Consider the following 27,283-nt stretch of genomic DNA (forward strand, 5'->3'; position numbering starts at 1 on the left):
GTTCAACACATCCTACGGGATGTAGTGTGGAGGATCTCCAGGCCCGGAGGGAATGACAGCCCTGGATGGGAGGTTTTTAATGAAGTGAACCTCTCTGGGGTGGCTGGAATGCTTTGGGAAGTCAGGACAAGTGGGAATGGTTGAACAACACGGCTCCATCTACAACGGGCGCAGCAGGAATTCTGTGCCCACAGCACTGATGAGATGATTTGGGAAAATCAATGCTTTGTATGGTGACCAGCTGAGAGCCAGAGCCTGATGAATTTCCCCCCCTTCTCCCTTTGCTGTGTGCACATGGAGGCTGCAGGGAATTTCAGGATATCTGGGAGCTTTGTCTTGCGTGAGGGGACGGTGCCAGATCATCCCCTCAGCCACGGTGCCTGCTCATCCCATCAGAGATCACCCAGCACGAATCCCCGGGTTCAGGAGCAGCCTGGGTGTTTTGGGATAAATAAAGCTGCTTTGCAGGAGCAGAATTCCCACGGGGAGATGCTGCTCAGGCTCTCCTTTGTCCACTGGGGTGATCTGGGGAGGCAGGGCCTGCACAGGGAACAGCTCGGCCGCTCCTCATCTTTTCTGGGACTGGGGGAATCTTTTCCTTCCTCCAGGCTCCCACAGACTTTTGCTAGGGGGAGGGATATCCTGGGATTTATCATCTTTGGGGAGGGAGTAGGAATGGCCAAAAATTCTACAGGACCCCTGAGCAAGGAGGGAGGGATGTGCAGGGACAGGCCAGGGACTGCAGGGACCCCTCAGGTCCTGAGCTGCACCCTCAGCTCAGGCACCACGGGACAGTTCCCTGGAAAACAGAGCAGGGACCACATCCAGCTGTGGGGGGCTGCATTTGGGGCTGGCTCAGGAGGGAATTTAGGGATGGGAAGGGGGATCAGAGCTGGCTGGGAGCAGGGGAGAGCAGAGGGACGCGGCTGGGATGGGACAGGGACAGTTCCCCCTCCCATCCCAGCCCCTGAGGTTCAGTGTTCTGCCCATCCCTAATCCCATTTGCAGTTGTCACTGGGAATGCAGGAGAGTCCCAGGGGACAGATCTGGGCTCTCCTGATCTGGTCAATCAATTAGTGCCTTAATAGAGGGAAATGAAGGAGAAAATGTGTGGGAATGGAGGTGGCACAGGGCAGGGCAGGAGGGGCTGGGAGGGAGCGGGGAGTGAGGGAGCAGGGAATGAGGGAGCAGGGAATGAGGGAGCAGGGAATGAGGGAGCAGGGAATGAGGGGCTGTGTCAGGGCCCTCCAGCAGCCCCGGGCTGTCTCCAAAGACAATTTTTGCCTGGAGAGGGATTTTTTTTTATGGGGTTCAGAGATAAACCTGATGCAGTTGCTTCCTGTGTGTGAGTTTCTCCTCTCGTCCCTGCAGAGGAATTAATCTGCTGATGGCAAACAAGCCTTGCTGCAGAGGATTTGTTCGTGTCTGCGTCTGATTTGATGTGGGAACAGATCCAGGTGCCCTGCTGGGGTCAGCCCTTCCTCCCTCACCTCCTCCTCCTCCGGAGGCAGTGCAGCCCCTCAGGGCAGGTGCAGGCTGTTGTCAAACCACAGGATGGGACATTTTACATCTTGCAGCAGCATTTTTTGGTGGTGCTGAGCGGCTCTGCTGCAGAAATCTCGATTCCTGGGTTTCAGGAGCTGCTGTGTCAGCTCTTCAAAGAACCTTCTCGGATCGACTGCTGGGGAGGAAGAGAGATGGGAGATTGGGAAGGAGCTCTTTACTCAGAGGGTGGGCAGGCCCTGGCACAGGGTGCCCAGAGCAGCTGGGGCTGCCCCCGGATCCCTGGCAGTGCCCAAGGCCAGGCTGGACATTGGGGCTTGGAGCAGCCTGGGACAGTGGGAGGTGTCCCTGTCCATGGCAGGGGTGGCACTGGGTGGGCTTTGAGGTGCCTCCAACCCAACTCATGCCTGGATTCTGAGATTCACGGATTCAGTGCCCTCCCTCTTGCTGGTTGCTTTGGGGTTTAAATCAGGGAATGCAGCTGAAAGTTTGGTGGATGGGGCCAAAGATGGGGAATTAGGGCTGGACCATTGCACCAGGCACATCCCCCCAAATGCTCTTCCACCAGACCAATCACCCCACAGCACTGCCTCATTCTGAGCAGCACTTTTTGACTGATGAACCTGGGATACCTTGAAGTGATTTCCACAGGAAAAAAAATCCGTACATTTAAACCATCAACCATTGCTTGGGTTTTCCCAGCTGGATACAACCAAAGTAAGGCAGAGGTTGGAAACCTTGGCATTGATTATCCTGCAAAACCACTGGGATTTGAGCTGGCAGACACCTGTCCTGGGACACTCAGATGAGGCCCCTGTGTTCCCCAGTGCCCTTTAACCCCAGCATCCTGACCTTACCCTCATTTCAGGAATGTAATGTCTCCTGCCATGGCTGCTCCTGCAGTTTAGGTCATGGTTTCCTCATATCCACATTTAAAAGGTGAGATTTTCCATGGGAGGATGCAGGTGGCTGGTGTGAAACTCATCCCAAATAACCTGGGACACTCCCAGAGTGTCCTTTAGTTCATCCCAGATATCCTGGGACACTCCCAGAGTGTCTCTTGGAGCCATCAGAGAGAAACAGCCGCTTCCAGGCTGTGATTCAAGGGATGTGCCCTGGGCCCCAGCCTCAGGAAGGGATGAGTTGTGCTTCAGAAGTGCCAATTTTACTACATTTGGTATAAAAATGTGGAGGAAAGTGGCTCAGGGGGAGCTGTGTGCCCTGGGGACAGCTGAATGTCCCCTCCTGGGCCCCACCAAGGCTCTCAAGGCCTTTTTGGTTCAAGTTCCAGCTCTCTCAGTGCCGTTACCAGCGGAAGGGGAACAGTTCTGCTGCCTCACTTCAGGTCCCTTTGCTGCCAGGACATTCCCCTGCTGCTCTCCGTGGATTTGTGGCAGCACGGGGAGAGCTGAGCACGTGCAGGGATGGATCCAGCCCCTGCTCCCTGCCCCCAGGCCTGCATCCAGATGTGCTGCCACAGCTGGGGCAGGTGTGAGCACTGCAGGGCTCCTGCCCTGGACCGTGGTGGCACAGCTGTCCCTGTCCCACCCCTGGGGCCCTTTGCAGAGGACAAATCCTGGGAAGCCTCACATTTCTCTGCCTGTGAAGGGACCTCCTTTCCACCCCCATGTTTTCCCTGTACCAAAATCCACCCTCTCAAATGTCCCGGGCCAAGTTTGCAGCTCAGGACTGGAGACACTGGAGGTGGCAAAGTTTTGGAAGCAGCAGGGCAGGAGGAATGCAGGATTTCACTGCCCAGCTGTGGTTTTGAGCTTCAAGCAGCGCCTTTAGTCCTCAGAAACGCTCTGCAGCTTTGGTTCAGAGCCTGTTTAAAGCAGGCAGCCGATACCCAGAGGATTCTGCCTGCTGGATTCGGGATCTGGCTGCCCTGGAAGGTGTGGCTGGGCTTTGTGCACCCTCCGCAGCACCCAGGGACGCTTCCTCCAGCAGCTCTCATGGTCCAGAGGTTCTTTTTTCCGTGCCAGTTTATTTATAAACTCAGTTTGCAGCTCCAGGGGTTTTTGGGAGGTTTTTTTCTCCTGGCTGATGTGTGAAATAGGAATTGTGCTGTAGATTTCTCAGGGGTTCACTCGGAAGTGTCAGGAGCAGCCTGTAGGGAAGGTGGATTTGTGGGAGCATCGCCTGAGGGGTGCATGGCACAGGGCTGGGAGAGGCTTCCCAGCTTCTTGTGGACTCCTTCCTGAAGGGATCAGATTGCCCAGCAGCCCTGAGGACCAGGATCCACATCCAGTGCTGGTTTTGTTGGGATGGGGATCATTTGTCCTTTGGAAAGGCCTCTTTGGGTGACAGAGCAGAGGTGACGAGTTTCAGGCAGGGGCAAATCCCAAATCCCCTCACTCCCAGCGTCAGGACGGAGTTTCTGCCAGAGAGGAGAAACTGCCAGAGAGGATGCTCCACTTGGCCTTAAAACCCAATCCAGCAGATCTCAGGATCATCTGTCCATCCATCCATCCATCATCCCTCCACCCATCCCTCTCTCCATCCATCCATCCCTCCCTCCATCCATCCCTCCATCCCTCCATCCCTCCATCCCTCCATCCCTCCCTCCCTCCCTCCCTCCCTCCCTCCCTCCCTCCACCCATCCCTCCCTCCCTCCCTCCCTCCCTCCCTCCCTCCCTCCCTCCACCCATCCCTCCACCCATCCCTCCACCCATCCCTCCACCCATCCCTCCACCCATCCCTCCACCCATCCCTCCACCCATCCACCCATCCATCCCTCCCTCCCTCCCTCCATCCCTCCCTCCCTCCCTCCACCCATCCCTCCCTCCATCCCTCCCTCCCTCCACCCATCCCTCCCTCCATCCCTCCATCCCTCCATCCCTCCATCCCTCCATCCCTCCATCCCTCCATCCCTCCATCCCTCCCTCCCTCCCTCCCTCCCTCTCTCCCTCCCTCCCTCTCTCCCTCCATCCCTCCCTCCATCCCTCCCTCCATCCCTCCCTCCATCCCTCCCTCCATCCCTCCCTCCCTCCATCCCTCCCTCCATCCCTCCCTCCATCCCTCCCTCCATCCCTCCCTCCACCCACCCCTCCACCCATCCATCCATCCACCCACCCATCCCTCCCTCCATCCATCCCTCCATCCCTCCATCCCTCCATCCCTCCCTCCCTCCATCCATCCCTCCCTCCCTCCATCCATCCCTCCCTCCCTCCCTCCACCCATCCCTCCACCCATCCCTCCACCCATCCCTCCACCCATCCCTCCCTCCATCCCTCCATCCCTCCATCCCTCCATCCCTCCATCCATCCATCCATCCATCCATCCCTCCATCCATCCCTCCCTCCCTCCTCACTGCACAGAGAAAAGGACATGGAAGGAGCTCCAATCCTGGCGGGCTCTGGCTGCCCCGGATACTTCCCATTCCTGTAACAAAATCATCTCTCACTGCACTGCTGAGTTTTGTTGGCGGAAATCTTCATTGACTCAAAGCAGAGGCTGATTTTCATGGAGATCAGACCTTGGGAATTGTTTAAAACAGACTTAGCCTTTTTTATTTCCTTTTTTTCCCAAAGAACCCCCACTGTGAGATGGAAATCTCACTCTGCCTCCAAAGCCTGGCATTCAGTGGAGTAAAAATATTGGGAAAACTGAACTACGGCTTGAAAAAGAAGGAAAACCAGGAAAATAGACACTCCATTGCTTATAAACAAGCAGAAACCCCGAGGTGTTGGCAACTGTTTGCAACAAACAAACATGTTGGGGAGAAAATGACCTTTTCTGTGAAAGAAAATCCAAAGAAGTAAATTACCTGCTCGGGAAAAAAGGGAAAAAAAGACCTTTGGAAAAATGCAAATGAGGAGGCTGCAAAGATACCGGTGCTGGGGCTGGGGGAGGTGGGAGTTCCTTAGGCTGAGCAGGTGAGGGGGGAAAGGCCTGCAGGCCCTGACTGCCTGGGGGTTCCTCCAGCTCAGCGGGTAACTCGGGTTTTCCTGGTGTGCATCCCAGATTTCCAGTGCAGTCTGCTGGGCACAGGGTGCCCAGGCTGGACACTGGGGCTTGGAGCAGCCTGGGACAGTGGGAGGTGTTGGGGTTGGAATGGGAGGGGTTTGAAGGTCCCTTCCAACCCAAAGCCTTGTGGGACTCTAAAAGAACCCCCTGGGAGCTGCAGGCCCTGAGTGACCCCTGGGTGTTTGTGATGCTCCCCAGGTCTCCCCTGACCCAGCCCTGGAGCAGCTCATGCCAGGGCCACCAGCAGCTCCTGGGGCAGGGGTTCCCCTCCTGCAGGGGCACCAGGAGCAGTTTGGCACTGCCCATGGAGAAGAGAGGTGTCCCCTCTGCCCTGGCACGCTCATCCACCTGTGTGTGTGCCCAGCGCAGGGCACGGCTGTCCCACACTGGTGGCCCCCACAGAGCTCCCCAGGCCCCAGGCCTGAGCTGCCGTCAGCATGGGGACGTTCCTGTGGCCACCAGGGTGGAGATGTGTCCTGGCCATCCCTGCTGAGGAGGTGGACACGCCCTGGGTGTTCTGCAGGGGCAGCTCCATCCTGCCCCGTCCCCCAGGCCACTCTGCCCATGGCAGGAGCTGGGACAGGGCTGGGCCACCTCCCTCCCCTTCCTTTGGGAGCTTGCCTTGATTTCTTTGTGCCACCAGTGCTGCCAGTGGGGCTCTTGTGCTTCACTTTGGGGTTTTTCTTTCAGTTTGGGGTTTTTGTCAGTAATTTCTGGGCTCTTGGGTGACATGCAGGGACTGAGGGTGTTCATGGTGCTGTGACCATCTCACACCCCTGCACCAGTGCCTCCTGAGCCAGGCAGACCTTCCCAGGCTCTGAATTTATCAGGACAATTTTCCAGCAGATCCCCAAGGCAGTTTTACCCAGTGAATGGAACAATGCTGATCTTCAAGAGAAACTCCATAAGGATTCTTCTCTAAACAAATTTACCACTTCACTGAGAACCTGTTTCTTTGCCTGGGTGTTTCATGCACCATCATTTCTCACTCTGAGGAGGTTTGGGCTTGGTCTTGTGCTGCCAAAGACAGAAATCTGCGCTCTGAGGTGGCTGCAGCTCTGAGGTGAGCTGGCAGTGCTGAGGTGGTGCCCAGAGATATTTGTTCTGTTATTTCTGCTGTTCCACACACAACTCTACAAAGTGGTCATTAGAATGAACAATTCTGTGATCCAATACATTTACTCAGTTAAAAGAATTTCAACACAGCAGGACCCCAGAGCAACCTGAGGGAGCTGTGGAAGGATCCAGTATCTGTGTGAGCTCCATGGGAAGCATCCTGAACTGATTTTTACCATTTTTGAGTGTAAATAAGCAGATTAAGGGGAAGATCTCTGCTCACAATGAGCCACAATAATGCTGCAGTTCCCTCCAGAGATGGATTTTAGTGTCCAGGTTTCCTCCTCCGAGCAGAGCCAGCCCTCAGATAGCCCAGCAAGGTGGAGCTCCTGGAAGCGTTTGGAGCAGGGAGTGGGAGGCTGTTGCCTTCCCTGGGGAAGGGATGGGGGAATCATCCCCTGACAATGATTTGCATGGTTTTCATCTCCTCCTGCTCCTGCTGGGCGTTGGATCCGATGTTCCCCCGGGAGTGCCCTGCTCAGGGGATCCCTATCAAAGCCATCCCTGTCACTCCAGAAGCTCTCCCTGCGCCCCTGCAGCGCCGATTGCCTCAAACCTGGGGAGTGCCAGAGCAATGAAGAGACAAATGAAACGAACCGAGGCATTGGAGAGGAGCAGAGCCTGAGCAGAGCTGGCAGGGAGGCAGCCAGGCTGGGTGGAAGTGCCAGATTCCAGGGATTTCAGGGACTGTGATCCCGTGTGAGGATAAACTCCGGAACCTCGGCTCCCAGCACTTGTGTCCTTTGTGTAAGAGACAATTGAGGCAACATAAATATTTATTTTATGGATAGCTGGTGTGTGGGTGCATGTTTCCACAACACTATCCAGGATTAAAGTGTCAGAGGGCAGGGCTGGATGGGATATTGGGAAGGGATTGTTCCCTAGGAGGGTGGGCAGGCCCTGGCACAGAGTGCCCAGAGCAGCTGGGGCTGCCCCTGGATCCCTGGCAGTGCCCAAAGCCAAGCTGGATATTGGGGCTTGGAGCAGCCTGGGACAGTGGGAGGTGTCCTTGCCCATGGCTGGGGTGGCACTGGGTGGGCTTTGAGGTGCCTCCAACCCAACCCATCCTGGGATTCTGTGAATAATGAACACCCTAAGAGAGGGAGGGGTGGTTGGCAAAGCAGCTCCAGGCTGCCAGAGGGATGTTCATTCTTCAGGTATGGATCATGATCATCTTTAACCCGGGCAGATCTGCAGGAAGTTTGGATAGAGAATAAGTGACCACTGCAACAGAAAAGAGGCGCTCAGAAAGTGCTACTGTGAGCCCCAGGATCTGGGGGTGGGTTGGGTGGGAAGGGACCTTAAAGCTCATCCAGTGCCACCCCTGCCATGGGCAGGGACACCTCCCACTGTCCCAGGCTGCTCCAAGGCCCAATGTCCAGCCTGGCCTTGGGCACTGCCAGGGATCCAGGGGCAGCCCCAGCTGCTCTGGGCACCCTGTGCCAGGGCCTGGGCACCCTCCCAGGGAGGAATTTTGTTCTTTTTCCATAGGGCCAGCAGGGCTCTGCCAGGGCAGGGTCAGGGAAGGAGCAATGGGAGAAGGAGCAGACACAGGGCTGGGAGAGCCCCCAGCCCTGAGGAATCCTCTCCTCTCCCCACCTGGATGCCTCTGGAGCCAGCTGAGTGCTGATTGCTGAGCAGGAATTCAATTAGGGCAGTTAAACCCCGAATCCATCCCAGCCATGCTCGCAGAGGAAACAGGCTCCCCACGTTTGCGGTAATCAGCGTGCAGTGGCTGATTAAAGGCCATTAAAATTCACCAGGAACGATTCCAATCCTCTCTCCACTTCCAGCCCGGCTCTTTTCCGGGTGTTGGATAATCAGTACCGACTCCAGTCGTCAGCCCTGACACAGTGCCCCTGCTCGGACACTGCTGCTGCCCCTGCCCCCGAGCAGATGGGAAAACAAGGCAGGAAAAATGGGATTTATGGGAGACAAGGCCTGGAATCTGCAGGGGGAAACACCCTGGAAGTGTTCTGCCACACTGCTTCATCCAGGGACACAGGAGAAATGTGGATGATATTAAAAATTTAATTGCAACAAGAGCTGACAACTTCTGCGGTGTGGAGTTTATTGCATCTCCGAAAGTTGTGGGGAATGTGGGAACTTTATTATATTTATTACGGTAACTTTATCATATTTATTCTTCTTTTCTGAATGTGAAACTGGAAAAACTCGAAACTTTCCTTCCCTGAAAGTGTCTTTTCCACAACACCAGAACCATCCCAGTCCTTACTCCCCAAGGTCACTGTAGACCTTGTCGGAGACCTTAAACCCTCCCAGGATAATTTGCATGATCCCCACCTGCCCGTGGCTGCTCTCAGAGCCCCCTGGGCCGTTCGCCAGCCATGAACTTTGCTCCTGTAATGAGCCCTGCCTCAGCTCACCGAGCACCTGCACAATTCGGTCCCGGCCTGGGAGCCTTTCCCCGGGGCCGGGTCACGCCTGGCGGGCGCTGCTCTCCCGGGCCAGGAGCCTCCCTTGGCAGGCAGCAGCAGCTCCGGCTGCCTGCAGAGCGCTTGGTAGGAGGCTGAGTGGGTGATGAGGTCCCAGGGGAGCCTTTAAGTGGCCTTCTGTCACTCCCGGGTCTTTGTTTGGGGGGTGGCAGCATTTTGGGGGTGCTGGCACTGCTGGGGGGGTTGCAGTGTCCCCTCACCCTCTGTGTCCCCTCACCCTCTGTGCCCTCCCTGCCACTGGCAGGGCGTCTCTGGTCACACAGGGTTGGGGATACTCCCGTCCTGGCTGGGCACCTGTCCCCATCAGGGCTCTGCCCCTCAGGAGCCGCTGGAGGTTGCTGCTCCTGAAGGGACACAGCGGTGCTGGTGACGGTTCCGGACCAGGTCAGGTCTTGGAGGTTTCCTTGAGTCCTTCACTTACAAGGGGAGGCAGGAGGAGATCACAGGAGCCATGGAATGGTCTGGAGTGGAAGGGACCTTTAAGCCCACCTTGTTCCAGCCTCTTCCTCTATCCCAGGGTGCTCCAAGCCCTGTCCAGCCTGGCCTTGGACACTTCCAGGGATCCCGGGGCAGCCCCAGCTTCACTGAGATGTACAAATTCCATGGTTTTGCGATTCTGTTATTCCATGATTCCCTGATTCCCTGACTCCGGGAAGCAGGACACAGCCCTGGAGGGTGAGCAGCTCCTGCTGTGGCCTCACTGGATGTGCAGAGAGCTCATTTCAAACCTGACCCTGTCTTTAAACACAAACCCCAAGCAGCTGCAGCCACCACATCCCAAATAATGAATTGCCCAGAAACTGAGATCTGGAACTCCATGGAGAAGGCTTTTCTGTAGCTGGGAATAAATAAAATCCCTGATTAGGAGGACTTTGATCACTGATGTTGCGCCTGAACACCTGCAGAGGTCAAAGTCTCAGCTCGCTGCAGGGATGGAAGCATTTCTTGTTCATAATTGGCAAATCATTAAGGTTGGAAAAGACCTTTGGGATCACTAAGTCCAACCTAAAGCCAAAGTGAAGGGCAAAAAGAAGATACAATAAATAGGGGACAACATAAAACACAACCCACAAATAAATAAATAAATAAACACAATCCACAACTTAAGTCCATCTATTTGAACCTTTTGCTGAACTGGGAATCTGCAGAGGAAAGCCTGGATGTTGGAGATGTGGAATGGGATTTCAGGAGCTCCTGAACAGCTGGATCATAGCAACGAGTGAAACCTCAATTCAGACATCGACTGAAAACACTCCCCAGTCGCACAGGGCGAGGGGGGTGCTGCAAGGTGCTCTCAGCCAATTGTTTTCAGCCAGTTCTACCAGGTGGGAGAATCTTGTGGGCACAAGGACACCTGCAGTGACTTTGAGGAGGCAGCAATATTCCCTCTCGAGCTGCAGGTCACTGTGAGCCGGGGATGATGAAGCCCCATTCCCTCTTAGCATGAGCAAGACATGTTTGAATGTTAAACACTTCGAGTATCACTGGCAATAAGAAGTCACATTCTTTCAACGTGATGAACCCCGTGATTCCTAAGTCTCTGCACTCTTTAGAGCAGGGGAAGGTACCTGGGATGGAAATATTTCCCAGAAAATCGGATTTTCAGTCTGCAGGGATGGGGACCAACCCCTGCTTGAGGGCAGGCCCCCCCTGAAGAGGGGGCAGGGCCACAGCTGAGCAGCCAGAGCATCCCAGGGGCACCTGGGAGGTGGCAAAAGGCTGGATCAGGGAGTGGATCCCTCACCAGAGTTCCCTCTGCCAGACACCCGGCACGGAGCAGAACCCCCCAGCAGCAGCTGTGGGAGGAGAGGGCTCTGCTGATCGCCTCCTTCCCTGCCGGGATTGCTGAGCCAGGCACCGAGGGGGCAGCAGCCTGCCCTTTGGGAAGCTGTTTCCACACAGCTCCGGGGGAAATCAATCAGTTAATGGCTTTAATTAGCAATCTTTTCATGTCTTCCCCTCAGCAGAGGCACCGAGATTTGCCACGCTGGGGTTTGCAGCCCCCGTGGCTCTGGGATTCAGACTCTCCCTTGGATGTGCCACACGATGGACAGAAATTCCCCCTTTTCCCAGGCAGAACAGACTTGGGGCTCCATTTGGAGCAGCCTCTCCTGTCAGCAGGAGAGCCTGTACCTGGGCACATCCATTGTAACTGCTCTGCTTTCTCCAATTTCCCTCATCCCCTTTCTCCTCTGGCTCCTTGGGGAATAAATGCAAGTGCTGCACGTTCCATTTTTATGCAGGAAGCGGGAACTTCACATCCCCTCAGCCTCGGTGTGTGATGAGCTGTCAGGGGAGCAGGACTCCTGAAATCCCAGGAACTGATCTGCTCTCACAGGCAGCGCTTGCAGTTGTTTTTAGGATACAATCGGATCAACGAGATAAAATTTTAATTAAATTACAGTGATTCCCAAGTTTAATGGATGCTCCAGTTTTCAGGGTTCCTCGGAAACAGACCCCACAAGAGCTGAGGCTGGTGATGCTGAGGGCTGTGGGGTTACTGCTGCTGACCCCCTGAGGCAGGAAAGGTGGCAGGGATGAAGTGTGAGGGATGGCCTTGGCATGGAGGTGGCTCAGGAGGGAGGTCACCTGCTCTGGGACAGCTCAGAGCGTCCTGTCACAGCCTCCCTGAAGGGCCACCTGCCAATGGCTCAAAACGCCTCTTTGTCCCCCTCAGGAGCAGCTGAAGAGCTGAGTGTGTTGGGTGTGCCAGAGGGAAGATTCCCTCTGTATTTACACCAGTTCCTCACCTCTCCAGCGTGGGAAGGCCGGGCAGGTTTAATTCCAAGATCCCAAGGGAGCTGGAATTCTCTGGCACATAACCCACGTTGTCCCCACTGCAGCAGCAGCACAAGCAAACTTCTTCCTGCTGGGAAAGACATTTCCCAAAGTTCGGGACCACTGGGTTTACTCAATCCCAGGAAAACCTAGGATTATTTTTCCCAGCTCCTCACCCCTGGCTGATTTGCCAGCCTGCTGCATTCCTTCCTTTGAGCTGTTGGTGTCCCAAAATGTCTCTGTGCTTATCACTCCTTACCTCAAGAGCTTTCAGCACAGACAGGGTGGATTTAGTGCTGCCCATGTGCAGCTTCCTTCCCCATCTGTTTGTCAGCCTCTGAAACATTTCAGAGCAAAATCTCATCCTCATAAAATCGGTGCTGACAGGAGCAGAGAGCAACGGGGCACCTGCTCCACGTGCATTGTTCCAAGCTGCCTGTGGAGTGGGTAATGGAGAATTACTGCCAATATTGGGTGTGTTTACATTTCTTTTATTAATAACTCCATCCAGCAGAGCTTCCTTACACTGGGAATAGAGGTTGGAGCCTGTTGAAAAGTGAGTTTTTCGCTGTCTAAAAACCTTCAGGCTGTGCATCCCAGCAGGGCAGGGAGCAGCAGGGGATGCTGAAAGCCATCGCTGGGAACCGTCGGGAGGGAGAACGTGCAGAGGAGCGGCTGCTGGGCACTGCTGACTCTGCACCCCCCAAACCCAGGAGCTTCTGCTGCTTCCCCACTCCGGTGGTTCCTGGGCCAAGCCTCTGCCTGACCAGGAGCACAGAGCCAGCACTCTCCATCTCCCAGGAGAATCCTGGAATATCCTGAGCTGGAAGGGACCCCCAGGGATCACCCAGCCCAGCCCCTGGCCCTGCCCGGACACCCCAATGATCCCACCTTGTCCCAAAGCTCCTGGAGCTCTGGCAGCCTCGGGGCTGTGCCCATTCCCTGGGGAGCCTGGGCAGTGCCCAGCACCCTCTGGGGGAAGATCTTTTCCTGATATCCACCCTAAGAAACCAGAGCATGGATTTGCTACCTTGCCTCATTCCCAGTGGAGCACACAGAGGGCATTTATTCTTTTCCAGTCTGTTATTTTACCAGGAAACTTTGGTTGCTGGGGGAAAGAAACATTTTGTGTTTTCAGATTTGATTTTGTGCCCCTCTTCTTTTGCCCTTGAGGGTGACCATTGTGCCTTGGATTGTGCTTAAAGCCTGGTTTTGGAGCCCAGTGCATTGCTGGGATGTGTGTTCGACAACTGCAGATAACCCAAACAATGCAGACACCTGGATTTGTGTTTAATTCCTACCTGAGCCTTGGCCATGGCTTCCCACATGGGAAGACCTGCTCCAGCCTGCTCCATCCTGCTCCATCCTGCTCCAGCCTGCTCCAGCCTCCCTGGAAAGCACTCAGCTGCTTTGTTTTACTGTTTGGGTGCTTATTCCTACTGCTTGGCTGACATTTCCTCAATCTTTCCTTTGTTTTCATGTGCCTGTGGAGCTGGGGATGAAGTCAGGAGTTCTCAGAAGGATTGCCAGGCAGGGAAGCAGCCTCAGTAATAAAAGGCATAAAAACAGCCCCCCTCCTAAACCCAATCCATTATTTCCTTGCTCACACACTAAAAATGCAAACTCAACTTATTAACTCAGCATTCACTCCTGATTCCATGATTTTATGTTTGCCTTTTACATCCATAATATCCATTTGCCACTTTCATAACACCCAACCAAAAAATCCCTTCCCAATCCAGCCCTCTTTGTTCTCCTGTGTTTGCAGCCAGTCAGGCTCAGTGGGAGCACATCTGGAGCTCGGCTGCAGCTGTGCTCCCAGCCTGCTGTGGGATGTTTGGGAATCTCAGCCCTCCCATGCTGAATATGAGGCAATAACTGAAGTCCCTGGGGAGCAGTTGAAGATAAAACTCTGCCCAAATGAAACTTTGATAAACAAGTTGGTTTTCCCCTTTTATTTCCAGTGGGAAATAAAAGTGGGTGTGCAGTCCAAAGTATTAAACTGCACATTTGGAAAGTGAAAGATTGTCATGGAATCCTGTGAACTTTGAGGCTTTGGGACCAAAGGGGTGGTTCAGGGGTTTGTATAAAATAAGGGGATGAGTTCACATCAGTGAGCTGTGTTATCCATCTGGATGACCCAAATTTCCATGGATAAGGAGACAAAGAAGTCAGGTGGTGTCAAGTTTTCCTGGTCGTGGACCGTGTCAGTCCCAGCAGCCCTTAAAGTGCAGGAAAATGGCACAATTCTCCAAAATGTAAAGAACCATTTGGCTCAACAGTTCCTGGATTCAAGAGAAATGTAACATGTAGCTCATGAAATCACAGAATCATGGAATCAGAGAATAAGGAAATCACGGAATCATGGAATCATGGAATCATAGACTCATGGAATCCTGAAATCATAGAATCATGGAGCCGCAGAATTCTGAAATCATAGAATGATGGAACCATGGAATCCCAGAATCACGGAATAATGGAATCATTAGAATTCACAGAATTCATAGAATTATGGAGTCATGACATCACAGAATCACGGAATAATGAAACCATAGAAACATGGAATCATAGAATCAAGGAATCATTACATCACAGAATCATGGAATCATGATATCATAGAATCATGGAATCATGGAATCATGGAATCATGGAATCAGGGAATCATTACATCACAGAATCCTGGAATCATGAAATCACAGAATCATGGAATCATTGAACCAGGGAATCATTACATCACAGAATCATGGAATCATGACATCATAGAATCATGGAATCGTGGAATTACAGAATTATGAAATCACAGAAACATGGAATCATAGAATCAGGGAATCACAGAATTACAGAATCATAGAATCATTACATCACAGAATCATGGAATCATGGAATCCTTGAATGGTTTGGGTTGGAAGGGATCTGAAAACTCCCCTTGTTCCAGCCCCCCAGTACAAACCTGGGAGGGCTCCTTGAGGAGCAGCCTTTCCTTCTCCAGGGCCAGCACAGGGCTTCTGGAGCTTCTCCTCGATATCCCAACAGGCAGGTTGAGATCCAAAAGCACATTTGGCTCCCCCAGGAGCAGCAGGTATCAGCTGAGGCAGGCTGAGGGATCAGTCAGCCTGGCAAGGAGCTGAGGCTGGAGCCATCCCAGCTCCTCCCAAACCAGCGGCAGTCCCAGAGCTTTCTCTTCGCAATGGGATTTTATGGACACACATCCCTAGGCACTGGTGCACGGAGAGGGTGGGAATGCTGACTCCTGGATAATAGTTAAAATTGCTTCCTTGTGCTGTAGCTGTTCCCATTGTGCTGCTGGACAGATTCCCTGGATACACTGGAACAGCAGCTTTTCCTGAAGTGCTGAACCCCTGTGCTGGGTGTTAATAAACACCTGCCTGGGTTAGATAGGAGAGCATGGAGGACACTGATGTTTTTTCAGCTTAAAAAACCTGGAGAATTAAAATTCCAGCTGTAGGAGTGAGGGAAGGGAAGCACTGCACTGAGAAAGGGGGCAGGACACCAGCAGGGCCATTCCCAGTGGGGCTCTGGTTTCACCCAGCTGCTGGACACAGAATGGGGATTGTGCTCCTTTCCTGCCATCCCACGGGGTTTTCCTGCAGCTTTGCTCTTCAGTGGCAGCTGGGAGCTACTGAACAGCTGTCTCCAGGGTGAAGGTGGCTGATTTCTCCATCTGGCAGTGGCCAGGCTGGTTCCAGTGTCTGTGTTCTCCTCTCTTGTGGAAGGCAGGCACAGGCAGAAGGATGTGGAAAATCCCTGGATGCTCCATGGGCTCTGGAACAAAGATGCTGTTCTTGATGCTCATCCCTGGTGCCCTCCTTCCATGGCAAAATAAACACGGAGTGACATCCAGCCTTTTCCACACTGGGCATCCCTGGAGCTCGGGGAGGGCTGGCACCACTTGGGAATGAGATCCTGAAGTTATTCTTAACAGATCCATGGGAATGTCAGCTCAGCTCTCAGCAAGTGGAAAACTGGGAAAGGTTGAGAAAGGAATAGGGGAAAAAACCAGCTCGTGGTGTGTGTTCACTTCTTGGATGCCATTGGGATCTGCTCCACTGTGTCTGGGAAGGGAGATGGAGGGATGGGAGAAGTTAATGAGGAGGAAACCTTCATGAATTCCAGGTGGTGCTTCCTCAAGAGGGAACTTTAGTGGCTAAAAAGAAGAAACTTAAATGGATAAGAAGAAAAAACTTAGGTGGAAGAAAAGATAACTGGGTTATCTTTATATGTCAGAATTTGGGAAGGTGATGACTGGAGCTGGGGAGGGTACAAGTGAAGCAGGAGACAGTTTCAGAGCAAGCCACAGGAGAGGATTTCTCCTGCAAGGTGTGAAATTTCCTGACAGCACAAGTTGGATGTGCTGGGAGTTCACAGAACTCCCCAAAATAACTTGGCAAATTCTTCGCTCAAGGTCTCTCTTCTTCCCTCCTGCAATGAAGGTGGGATTCTTCTCCTGACATCTGCTTTGAACCTGCCATGCACGTGTCCATCCATGGATTATCACATCCACCAGGAGGAAGCTTCTTCCCAAAGAAAGACATGCAGTTGAGGGAATACTAAAGCAAACATGACGCTCTTTTTCCTTTCCATGAGATACTCAAATATCAGCTGTGACAGACCCTTATCTCGAACTTCAGCAGTCCAGACCCCACAGTTCCACCACCACCAGTGGAGAAAATGAGCTCTGATGTTCTCTGAAAGCCAACACTGCATCTCCTTCATCTTCCAGCATTCAATCTTTCCTCTTCCAGCATTCAATATTTCCTATTCCAATATTCAATGTTTCCTCTTTCATCATTCAGTAATTCCTCTTTCAGTATTCAATACTTCATCAGGAATTTGCTTCTGATCCACCTCTAAGCCCCACCATTGCCCCGGAATGGCCCTGGAGTGATGGATTGAACCATTAGCATCTAAATGTGGGATTAAAAACTCCAATTGATCCTCCCAGAGGCAACAGAAAACTCCAGTTTAAGCCATCACTTTTTGGTTTTATTGCATAAATTACAACGAGGACTAATAATGGCTGGGGATTCCTTCTGCCTTTCCTTTCTGTAATTAGCAAAGTCTGCATCTTCCCGGGAATTTATCCCATTCCACTGATCTGGAAGTGTCTGCCATGGCTGAAGTTAGAAGCAGAAAAGGGATATAAGGGTGGGAGGGGATTCCTGCCCTTTGGGTTTGCTGAGATTGTTGTTGTGTGGCCTCAGGAACCTCAGCACCAGCCCTGGCACTGCTGCACGTGGACCACAGAGAATCCCAGCATCACTGGGGCTGGGAAAGCCCTCCAGGATCATTGAATCCACCCTGTGCCCGATGCCCACCTTGTCCCCAGCCCAGAGCACTGAGTGCCACCTCCAGCCCTTCCTGGGACACTTCCAGGGATGGGCACTCCAAACCTCCCTGGGCAGCCCCTGCCAAGGCCTGAGCACCCTTTCCATGGGGAAATTCCTGCTGATGCCCACCCTGAGCCTCCCCTGGCCCAGCCTGAGGCCGTTCCCTCTCCTCCTGTCCCTGTTCCCTGGCAGCAGAGCCCGACCCCCCCGGCTGCCCCCTCCTGTCAGGGACTTGTGCAGAGCCACAAGGTCCCCCCTGAGCCTCCTTTGCTCCAGCCTGAGCCCCTTTCCCAGCTCCCTCAGCCTCTCCTGGGGCTCCAGCCCCTTCCCAGCTCTGTTCCCTGCCCTGGATACGCTCCAGCCCCTCAGGGGTTTTTGTCCTGAGGGGTCTAGGACTGCCCCCAGGGTCTGAGGGGTCTCAGCAGTGCCACACCTCTCTGTGCCACCTTCCCAGTCCCATTCTGCAGCTCCTCTTATTCCCCAAATCTGTGGGAATGCTCCAGTCTGGGATCACCAACCTCTCTCTCCTGCACTGGGCCCGAGTGGCGGAGTCTGAGGGAAACCTGAAGGAATTTAGAAACAAAAACCAGCATAAAGAGTTGGGTTACTTTTAATTTAAAATGCAGCACCCAGAGAAAGGCCAGAGCTACCTGGCTCACCTCACCGATGAATTATTTATGTCTAATGACAACAGTGCTCTGACTCAGTGCTGGTGTTTGAAGCAGGACTTCAGAAGTCCCAAGACTCACAAACCACACTCTGCTAAAAATTCCTTTCTTCCCCAAACCCATTTCTCACCTGTAGGAATATTTCAGATGTGTTTTCACAACGCTGCCTGACTTGTAATTAGCGAGTGCTCACACAACAAACTATTAAAGAGCAATTAGCTCAGGGAAATTTATGGGAGCTGTTTGCAGGGCTGAGGCGAGGAATGATAACACTGCCTTGATGGAGGCATGTCAAATTCACACAGCCAAAGCCCGGAGTTTTGTCACATCCTCAGGATTCCCTGTGATCCCGTTAATTTTCGGGAGTTTTCATTAGCACCTCTGAAGACCAGCTAACAGTAACACCTGTTCCCAGGATGTTTTCTCCCATCTTTTCCAGCATGTGTTGCTTTGGCTCTTTAGGCTCTGAGAGAAGCACATTCCCCTTTGTTCTCCCAGATCCCGAACACTTCATTTATATCCATTCCTTCATTAATTGACAGAATAGATGAATTGAAGACTAAGTTTTATTCCTTCTCACTGCATGTAACATTGCCCTGTCAACTCTGATAACTTCTCCCTTCCCAAATAATTTGAAAATTATGCATGAAGGCTGAAAACTGCTTCAAATTATATTTTTCAATGCCTTCCTTTTAATTACATCAGTTCTGATGGATATGGATGTGCACACACACACACACCCCCCCAGAGCAGCTCTGGGGGCTCAGGGACTCCCTTCCCTGCAGCTCTTTCCAGCTTTTCCCTTGGAGAATCAACAACAACATCGAACTTCTCCAAGCAGAGCGTGCAGAGGGAAAGAAAAGATTTAATACAGAAGGTGGCAGAGTCTGTAGTGAACTTTTGTTGCCTAAATGTAAATTTTATTCAATCCATGATGGCAAAAAGAAAAAACACAAATAGAATTGAAAAAAAAAAAAAACCAAACCCTGAAGAATCCACATTTCCCTTTACTGGGAAAACAAAATCAGTGAAAAATGGACCTGTTTTGATGCCTAAGCTCCAGGCAGATATGACAGAGCCTGCTCACCTTATCTCTCTGATAAAATCCAGGTGCACTTGGCACACTCAGGTAGAGAGCAGATATTTCAGCCTCCAACACTGACAGCAAAATTAATCCACAGTAAACAGGGGCAGGTTACAAAGGGGCCACAGAGATGATGAAACACCAGGCTTGGAGCAACCTTAGAGCCCCTTGCAGGGCCTAAAGGGGCTCCAGGAGAGCTGGAGAGGGACTGGGAACAAGGAATGGAGGGACAGGACACAGGGAATGGCTTCCCAGTGCCAGAGGGCAGGGCTGGGTGGGATATTGGGCAGGAATTGTTCCCTGGGAGGGTGGGCAGGCCCTGGCACAGGGTGCCCAGAGCAGCTGGGGCTGCCCCTGCATCCCTGGCAGTGCCCAAGGCCAGGCTGGACATTGGGGCTGGGAGCAGCCTGGGACAGTGGGAGGTGTCCCTGCCATGGCAGGGGTGGAAGGAGATGATTTTAAGGTCTCTTCCAACCCAACCCATTCTGGGATTCAACAATTCTGAGTTACCAAAGAGTTGCAGCTCTCGGTGCATTTTAGATTGTTCCTTTCTTTTTGCTTTTTTTGCTTTTCTTTACCCACTCTGGGTGAAATCGGCTGCTGTGAGATGATTCTTTAGGGCAGCAATGGCTCAGGGAGCCCGAGAAATGACAAAGCAGGTGGGGGGGACACTCCAAGGGCAGCAAAGCACAACTTCCCCTCAGTGTGGCTGTGCCAAACGGGGCAGAAAAGGGGCAGAAAAGGAGCCAGTCAGAACCGTCAGCAGATGTGGATTTCTCTCTCCTGAGGGATTTCAAACCGGGATGAAGCGCTCCAGGAAAAGTGTCAGAGATGACAGGAGCTGATCAGCTGGAACAGCTGGCCAGGGAGCACAGATTCCCTGCAGGCAAAGCCAGCTCGTTGTGAGAAGGGAAAACAGAAAACCTGACGTGTGTCACCAAGAGGTTCTCCTGCAAAGGCTGCAGAGCTGGCACAGGCGGCACCAGAGGCACAGCTCTGCTGTCACCGGGCTGTGTGTGACACTGGGACCAGAAAGTCACCCCTGGTCATTCCTGACAGCAGTTCCGGGCATGCAGAACCTCAGGGGTCTGTTTCCCACCAGGAAAACACAGCATTTTGGAGGAGGGAGCTTCTGTGTTCTCCCAAAAAACTGTTGGAGTGTCATGAACAGAGTTTGGCCTCAGCAGAGCAGCTCCCAGGGCTCGGGGAGGATTTAAACTCAGCAAAGGAGAGCTTTGCCCTGGCAGGTCCTGGGCTCGGTGGTGGCTCCGTATCCAACCTCCAGGTGCCTTTTGCCTCACCCCGCTGGGGTCCTTGGTGTCCTTGTCCCTGCATTTGTCATTAGCCAGCAGCACGTGGGAATGTCCCCCTCAGGTGGCTCTGGGAGGGCTGTGCTGGGGAGCTGCTCCTCGTGGTTGTCCCTGCAGTGCAAATAAAGAGCAGCAGGGACAGGGACAGCAGCAGGGACAGGGACAGCAGCAGGGACAGCAGCAGGGACAGGGACATGCCTGGCACTGATTTACAGGGAGATGAAGCTGCCCAGGGACTCCTCATGTTCCTGCTTTAAAAATTCCTCTTCCTGAGCTTGGATTTGCAGTGGGAGATGCAGGACATGGGGACCCAAAGCAGCTTCCAGCCGGGGGGATCCATCAGGCCTGACCCCAAACCCACGGGGCGTTGTGGAGGGCAGGAATGCAGCAAGATTTGCATTTGTTCAGGCAAACGAGCAAAGTTCAAGATGAATCCTTGGACAGGCTCAGCCCCTCCCCTCACACGGCAGGGTGGATGTGCTAAGATCCCAAATAGCCAGGGATCACAGTCCCATTTGGATGGGAGCAGACACTTTGTCCTATGCAAATGGAGCTCTGAAGGTGTTCCCAGGTCAGGGCTGAAGGAAAGGCAGAGGACAGCCTGGCTTTGCAGCCTGCTCCTTCTTCTGCTGAGTGTCACAGCATCGATTCCAGCCTCTGCTCTCGGCTTTTTCCTCTGCAAAATCGCTGAACTTTTACTTTGCAACAGAAGGAATTTCTCCAGCAGATGGGATGGAAATGCTGCTGTTGAGCCAGGGCTCTTGGGCAAGTAACAAACATTAGGTAACATTTGCAAAGAAACTGCACCCAGGGACTGCTGAAACCAAAACTGCACTCGGGGACTGTGAGACCAAAACTGCACCCAGGGACTGCTGAAACCAAAACTGCACTCAGGGACTGATGAAATCAAGTTCCCCTCCAGGCAAAAGGCCACCCCCAAGCTGATGCTGGTGTCCCTCTACAGCAGGTTCTTCTCATAGGGGTGAAATTGGCCACATCAGTAAATGCCATTTCTCCTGCTCCCTGCCAGGGTGATTGCCTGCAGTCAGCTCGAGTCAGGCTGCCAGGTCCTTCCCTCTCACCGTCTGGCCTCCAAGTAATGAAGTTTTAATGAACTCAGGGCTCAGAGTTTTCATGGATCAGTGACATTTTCTATTTGAAAAATATCCCTGCTCAAGCTGTGGAAGGTTTGTGTCCTTCTCCAGAGCTGGGGCAGAAGCTGAGGGCTCCAAGATTGGATTTCATTTACACATTTCATAATTTGGTGAGAAAAGTGGGATTGGTACCTGCAGAGTGGGCGAGGCTTCAGCAAGGCTTCAGCAAGGCATCGCACTTGGCCCAGTGGAATGAAGAGAAATAGGGAATATTGCCAGGGGAGTGGTCTGATGCTGGGAGGAATCAGTGAGGGAGGAAGATTTTAGTGTGGCATAAAGCTCATTTTCCATATCCAGAATCAGAGTGCCAGGATGGGTTGGGGTGGGAGGGACTTTAAAATTCAACTCATCCCACCCCTGTCGTGGGCAGGGACACCTCCCACTCCTGTCCCAGCCCCAATGTTCAGCCTGGCCTTGGACACTGCCAGGGATCCAGGGGCAGCCCCAGCTGCTCTGGGCACCCTGTGCCAGGGCCTGCCCACCCTGCCAGGGAACAATTCCTTCCCAATATCCCATCCAGCCCTGCCCTTGGGCACTGGGAAGCCATTCCCTGTGTCCTGTCCCTCCTTGTCCCCAATCTCTCTCCGTCTTTCCTGTCAGCTCCTTCAGGCCCTGCAAGGCCACAGTGAGGTCACCCTGGAGCTTCTCCTCTCCAGGTGAACAATCCCAGCTCTCCCAGCCTTTCCTCCCAGCAGAGCTGCTCCATCCCCAGCCTGCTGGGCTCCGTTTGGAAGCCCAACCTTGATTTGCCCCCAGGTGCTGTTCCTGGGCTCTTTCTCCAAACTGAGCTCCAGGGAGGCACTGGGTGGGGGAGCTGAGCTGCCATGTGACAGTTTATTCAGTTTATTTTAGTGGAACAAGAGCCCTCAAGTGTCACTGAGCTAAATATTTCTCTAATTCATGCAGAACTGAAGTGCAATTAGCAGCCTGATGTCACAGGCCTGGGGCAGAGCTCTCTCCCATGACGTGGCTGTTCCCAGGTGGGAGCTCAGGGCTGGGACGTGGCTGAGCTCTCCTGACTTGGTGACAGTGCCCAGCTGCCAGGGCAGGGTCAGCCTGGGCAGCAGGGAAAGGTTCTTCCCCCAGAGGGTGCTGGGCACTGCCCAGGCTCCCCAGGGAATGGGCACGGCCCCGAGGCTGCCAGAGCTCCAGGAGCGTTGGGACAGCGCTGCCAGGGATGCCCAGGGTGGGGTTGTTGGGGTGTCTGTGCAGGGCCAGGGCTGGGCTGGGTGATCCCTGGGGGTCCCTTCCCATCAGGATATTCTGTGATTCTACATTCAATTCCCCAGAGACTCATGGTCAGATCTGCCATAAAAGATACCCCAAGGTAAAAGATAATCCAAAGGCATTTATTTATTATGATACAGCACAGCAAAATCTGATGATTGGGCAGTTCAGATGAGGCAGGGAAGGAAAATCCACAGGACCTGCTCCATCTGCTGTGTCCTCTGTTGTGAGGCACCACTCGAGTTCACCTGTCCCATGTCCTGGTGTAGATGATGGGATGGAGCAGCTGGTGCTGGGAGGGTTCCCACTGCATTCCCAGTGGGCTCCAGACAATCAGGGTGTCCCATGCAGAGCTCATAAATCTGTTCCCAGTCTGCAGCATCCCTGCTTGTCCCCAGGAGGAATTTCTCAGGTGAGCTCTTCCCACATCTCACCTGCACTCTGCTGTGGGATCTCCTGTGCTGGGCTCTGTGCTGGGAGCCAGCTCTGCTCCTGCTTCCCCTGTGCCTCCTGAGCTTTCCTGCAGCAAAAGCTGCTCGTTTACACCAGTGTGGAGGTGCCAGTGCTCCCTCCTCGGTGCAGACTGAGTCAGGCATTAAAATCGCTTTGCTGAAGTTTATTTTTCAGCTCTGACAGCTGATCTGTATTTCCTGCTCTCTCTCAGTTATTGGTAGCTGCCAGGAGCTCACAAATGCCAAGTGAATTGCTGGAGGGGACTTCAGAAGTGATCACCTTGTTTGTGCCATGGCAAGGAAAAAAATCATGGGCTCCCAGTACTGGAATAACGGAGCAGATACTCCAGGCTTTAGTTTTGATGTCGTGGTTTTCAGCTGAATTAATCCTGGTTTCAAGCAGTGGCTGCTATGTGGAGAGCAAAAGGTGATACAAAAATAATTACAACATGCAAAAATAAGAAAAGACAAATCCACATCCCAGCACAAGGTGACAGAGAGAAACAAATTCAAAATCCTCAAATCATTTCTGTCCTTCCCTCCCATCCTCTGAGCCTTGGTGCACCAGCACCAATTTTTCACATCCTCTGCTCTGGAACTGCTAAACTGAACTGCAGCAGGGGAGGGGTTTTCCTCTGTGTTTCTGTCTCCAGCTGAATTTGAGATTCACTGACTTCCCTCAGGGCTCTTGACTTGTCAGGAGAGTGATCCATGTCAGGCACCAGGGGAGCTCCATTGTCACCTCAGCGTGATCGGGGGCTTTGGGGGCAGACGGGATGGCCTTTAGAGAAACCCTGGTTTCTACAGCCTGGGGGCAAGTTGGAAAAATAGCCCCAAATGTGTTGTTTGTGTGCCTTGGCTGTGCAGCTGCTGGGGGCACTGGGACACACTGGTGGTGGCACTTCCATCTCCTCTCTGTCAGCTCCTGGGCCCCGTTAGCAACGTCAGGAGCTTCTGGCATTTCAAATTTGTTATTTCTTCCTTCTCCTTAGAAAGTGCCAGTTTGACAAATCATGACCTTTCCCTGCACAGATGAATTTCTCCTGCTTTAGGTGAATTTCTCACTGTGAAAAAAAAATTTGTCTTTTTAATATTTCATGTCTTGCAAATGCGAAGGTGCCAGTCCTGAGGTCCTGGGGTATTCCAGACCATGAGATGTCAGCTCAGGTGTAAAAACTAAGAAAATGAGGAGGAAAGGGGCAATTTGTTATTTCCAGTGCTTGCCTTTGGGGCAGCCACTCCAGGGGCTGGAGTCCTTCCTGGGAAGTGGCTGAACATCACTTGCTGAGGGAAGTAGAGAATAAAAACTTCGGGGTTTTTTCCCTTTTCCCTTTTGCTTTAGAGGGTGGGCAGGCCCTGGCACAGGGTGCCCAGAGCAGCTGTGGCTGCCCCTGCATCCCTGGCAGTATCCAGGGCCAGGTTGAGCTTGGAGCAATGTGGGACAGTGGAAGGTCTCCCATGGCAGGGATAAGCTTTGAGGTCCATCCCAACTCATTCTGGGATTCCATGAGTCTGTCTTGGCTCTGTCTGGTGCTGCACAGCAGGGTTAGAAGCTTTCCTTGCTGCCTCATTGTCACTGGTTTTTGTTCACCCCTGTCAGCAGTGCCAAGGAAGACTCAAGTCCCCCACAGCAGCTCTGGGTCTGCCTTGTAAAGCCTTTGTTAATGATTGTGCAGTTCAGGAGCAGGTCTCACCTTCTAATCCACTTCTCCCGGCGTTCTCAAAACATTTGTAGCTGTTAAGTAAAAAAATGGGTTTCCTTTGGCTGAGGCCTTTCAGAAGACAGCAGCAGCAGGGCCCATTCATTCACCACACTCGGGTTTCTGCTGCCTCATCCCACTCAGGAGCAGCTCAAAGATCATTTCTGTGGGCAGGGATCCTGCAGCAGCCTGTGAAAAACGGGGAAGAGGCCAAGGGTCGGGCTCAATCTGCTTGGTGAAGCAGACAGGGGAGGTTATTTTTGCAAGGCCTTGGCTGCCCCTCACTCCATAATCCCCCCGTGCTGCCAGGTTTGTCATTACTGCCACCACTGCTGTCTGTGCAGCTGTGCCCGGGCACCTGGCGTGGCACGAGCCTCACCTGGCACACAGAGAGCTGCCCCCACATCCTCGCTGCTGCCTGGACCAGGAATTCCAGCATTCCCAGACCCAGCAGCTGCCGCCCCTGAGGGTCCCCCTGGAGTGCAGACCCCCTGCCCTCCCCTGATGGAGGAACATCTTGTGGGGCAAAGACTGAAGGATTTTTTCCCTTGGAATATCGGGAGTTTTGGCACAGCCCACACAGCGACCAGCCCCCAAACCCCCTTGTTGTGCTCCTGTTGACTGAGCAAAGGGGGAACCGGTCAGCCTGAAATCCCGGGCACAGACATCCCCACAGAGCTGGTTTTACCTCAGCCCACTGCTGGATTTACCCGGGCACAGGGATCCAGGAGAACTCCAGATCTGTGCGGGAGGCAGAAGATGGTCGGTGCCAAATGGGAATTGCCAGCTTTAGCCCCAGCTAAAAGTGAGGACTTTGCTTCCCCAAAGGCACCCTCAGGCCTGGCATGGGAGGTCAGGATGGTGCAGCCCTCGTTAGCGATTCCCTTTGATTAGGATCAGCCCTAGGCTCTAAACCCAGGCTGCAGAAATTCCTGGGGCCTGTTAATTTGTGCTGCAGCCTCAGAGCATTCTCTAATTGAAAAATAAACCGAACCACCACTTCTCCGTGGTTTACTAAACTATTCCAAGTTAATTGAGTGGGGCCAGGATTGATATCCCTGCTGTGTTTGCCGTGGAGGTGGGGCCTGTCAGGGGCCTTATTTCTCTTAGCCCAGTTTAAGAACCATTAGATTCCAGCTGGGAAGTGGAGAGGCACAGCCAAAGACCCAGTCCCCTGCTTAAATCATCGCTCCAGAGCTAGTCTGGGTCTGGTAAAGGATGGGACCAGCCTCACCAGGGGATGAGACCAGCAGAGGGAATTACAGCTCCAGCAGGGAATTAATCTCCACGTTAATTTTTGGATGGAAAAGGGTTTCTTTGCAGCCCAGCCCCAGCAGCATTTCCCGTCCCCAGAGCCAAATGTGTTGCCATGGGTTCCTGTCAGGCACCTGGACGCCTCACCAGCCCCTGTCTCAGCAGTCATGGAGCCAGCAGCTTTAAGGGATGCTCTAAATCCACACTGAGTATTATGGAATATCCTTAGTGGGAAGAGACCCCCAAGGATCATCGAGTTCAACTCCTGGCCCTGCACAGGACAGCCACAAAATCCCCTCCTGTCCCTGGCAGCAGAGGAGGGTGTTTGGAGCTCTGCCCAGAGCAGTTTGTAACCCACAGACCCCAGTGCCTCTGGTAGAGCCAGACGAATCCCAGGGATATTCCTTGAAGATCCTTGGTGGGCTGTGGGGTGTGTGAAGGGACACACAGGGACACCTCCCACTGTCCCAGGCTGCTCCCAGCCCCAATGTCCAGCCTGGCCTTGGGCACTGCCAGGGATCCAGGGGCAGCCACAGCTGCTCTGGGCACCCTGTGCCAGGGCCTGCCCACCCTCCCAGGGAACAATTCCTTCCCAAAATCCCATCCAGCCCTGCCCTCTGGCAGTGGGAAGCCATTCCCTGTGTCCTGTCCCTCCAGCCCTTGTCCCAAGTGTCTCTCCATCTTCCTTGTTGGCTCCTTCAGGTCCTGGAAGGCCACAATGAGGTCACCCCAAACCTTCTCCAGGTTGAACAATCCCAGTTCTCCCAGCCTTTCCTCCCAGGAGAGCTGCTCCATCCCTCTAAGTAACAATGATAATAATAATAAATAAATAAATGACAATAATAAAGTAACAATACTAATAATAACAATAACAAAAACAAAGTAAGTAACAATAATAAGAAGAATATAGTGTTACAACAACAACAATAATACAAACAGTGGTAATAGCAATGACAATAACAACAATAATAGAAATAATAAAGGCAATACATTTCTCCACACAAGTACATCCATACGTGTGCACAAAGCCCCGCTGCTCTGCAGACTCCGGGCACTTTTGGGGTCACACCCCTGTTCTGGCAGCGTGGGCAGAGCCCCTCTAAACTGCCCTGGGGGTGTTGAGGGCACCCAAAAGGTCTGAGGGCAAAACAAAGGGCTTGTTTGTTACTCAGAGATTGTCAGGGGCTGCCCCAAACAAGAAATCAGTGAAACAGGGACGTGGTGCTGCTTTGGGATGTGGTTATTGCTGGGATTGGGGTCAGTG

The 27,283-nt window shown here is 53.0% G+C and overlaps 1 protein-coding gene and 1 long non-coding RNA gene across 3 annotated transcripts in view; one reads left to right on the forward strand and one right to left on the reverse strand.

Moving 5' to 3' along the window:
• Nucleotides 1-27,283, forward strand: part of CALN1 (calneuron 1) — a 95,440-nt gene that overhangs the window by 56,715 nt on the left and 11,442 nt on the right. The window lies entirely within an intron of this gene.
• On the reverse strand, nucleotides 22,819-25,587 carry LOC138120718 (uncharacterized). Its single transcript, XR_011155944.1, has 3 exons — nucleotides 25,454-25,587; nucleotides 24,760-24,954; nucleotides 22,819-23,474 (listed from the first exon to the last, which is right to left on the reverse strand). It is a non-coding gene; the product is annotated as an uncharacterized lncRNA (long non-coding RNA).

Source organism: Aphelocoma coerulescens, chromosome 19 (genome assembly GCF_041296385.1).
Source record: "Aphelocoma coerulescens isolate FSJ_1873_10779 chromosome 19, UR_Acoe_1.0, whole genome shotgun sequence".
Classification (NCBI taxonomy): Eukaryota; Metazoa; Chordata; class Aves; order Passeriformes; family Corvidae; genus Aphelocoma; species Aphelocoma coerulescens.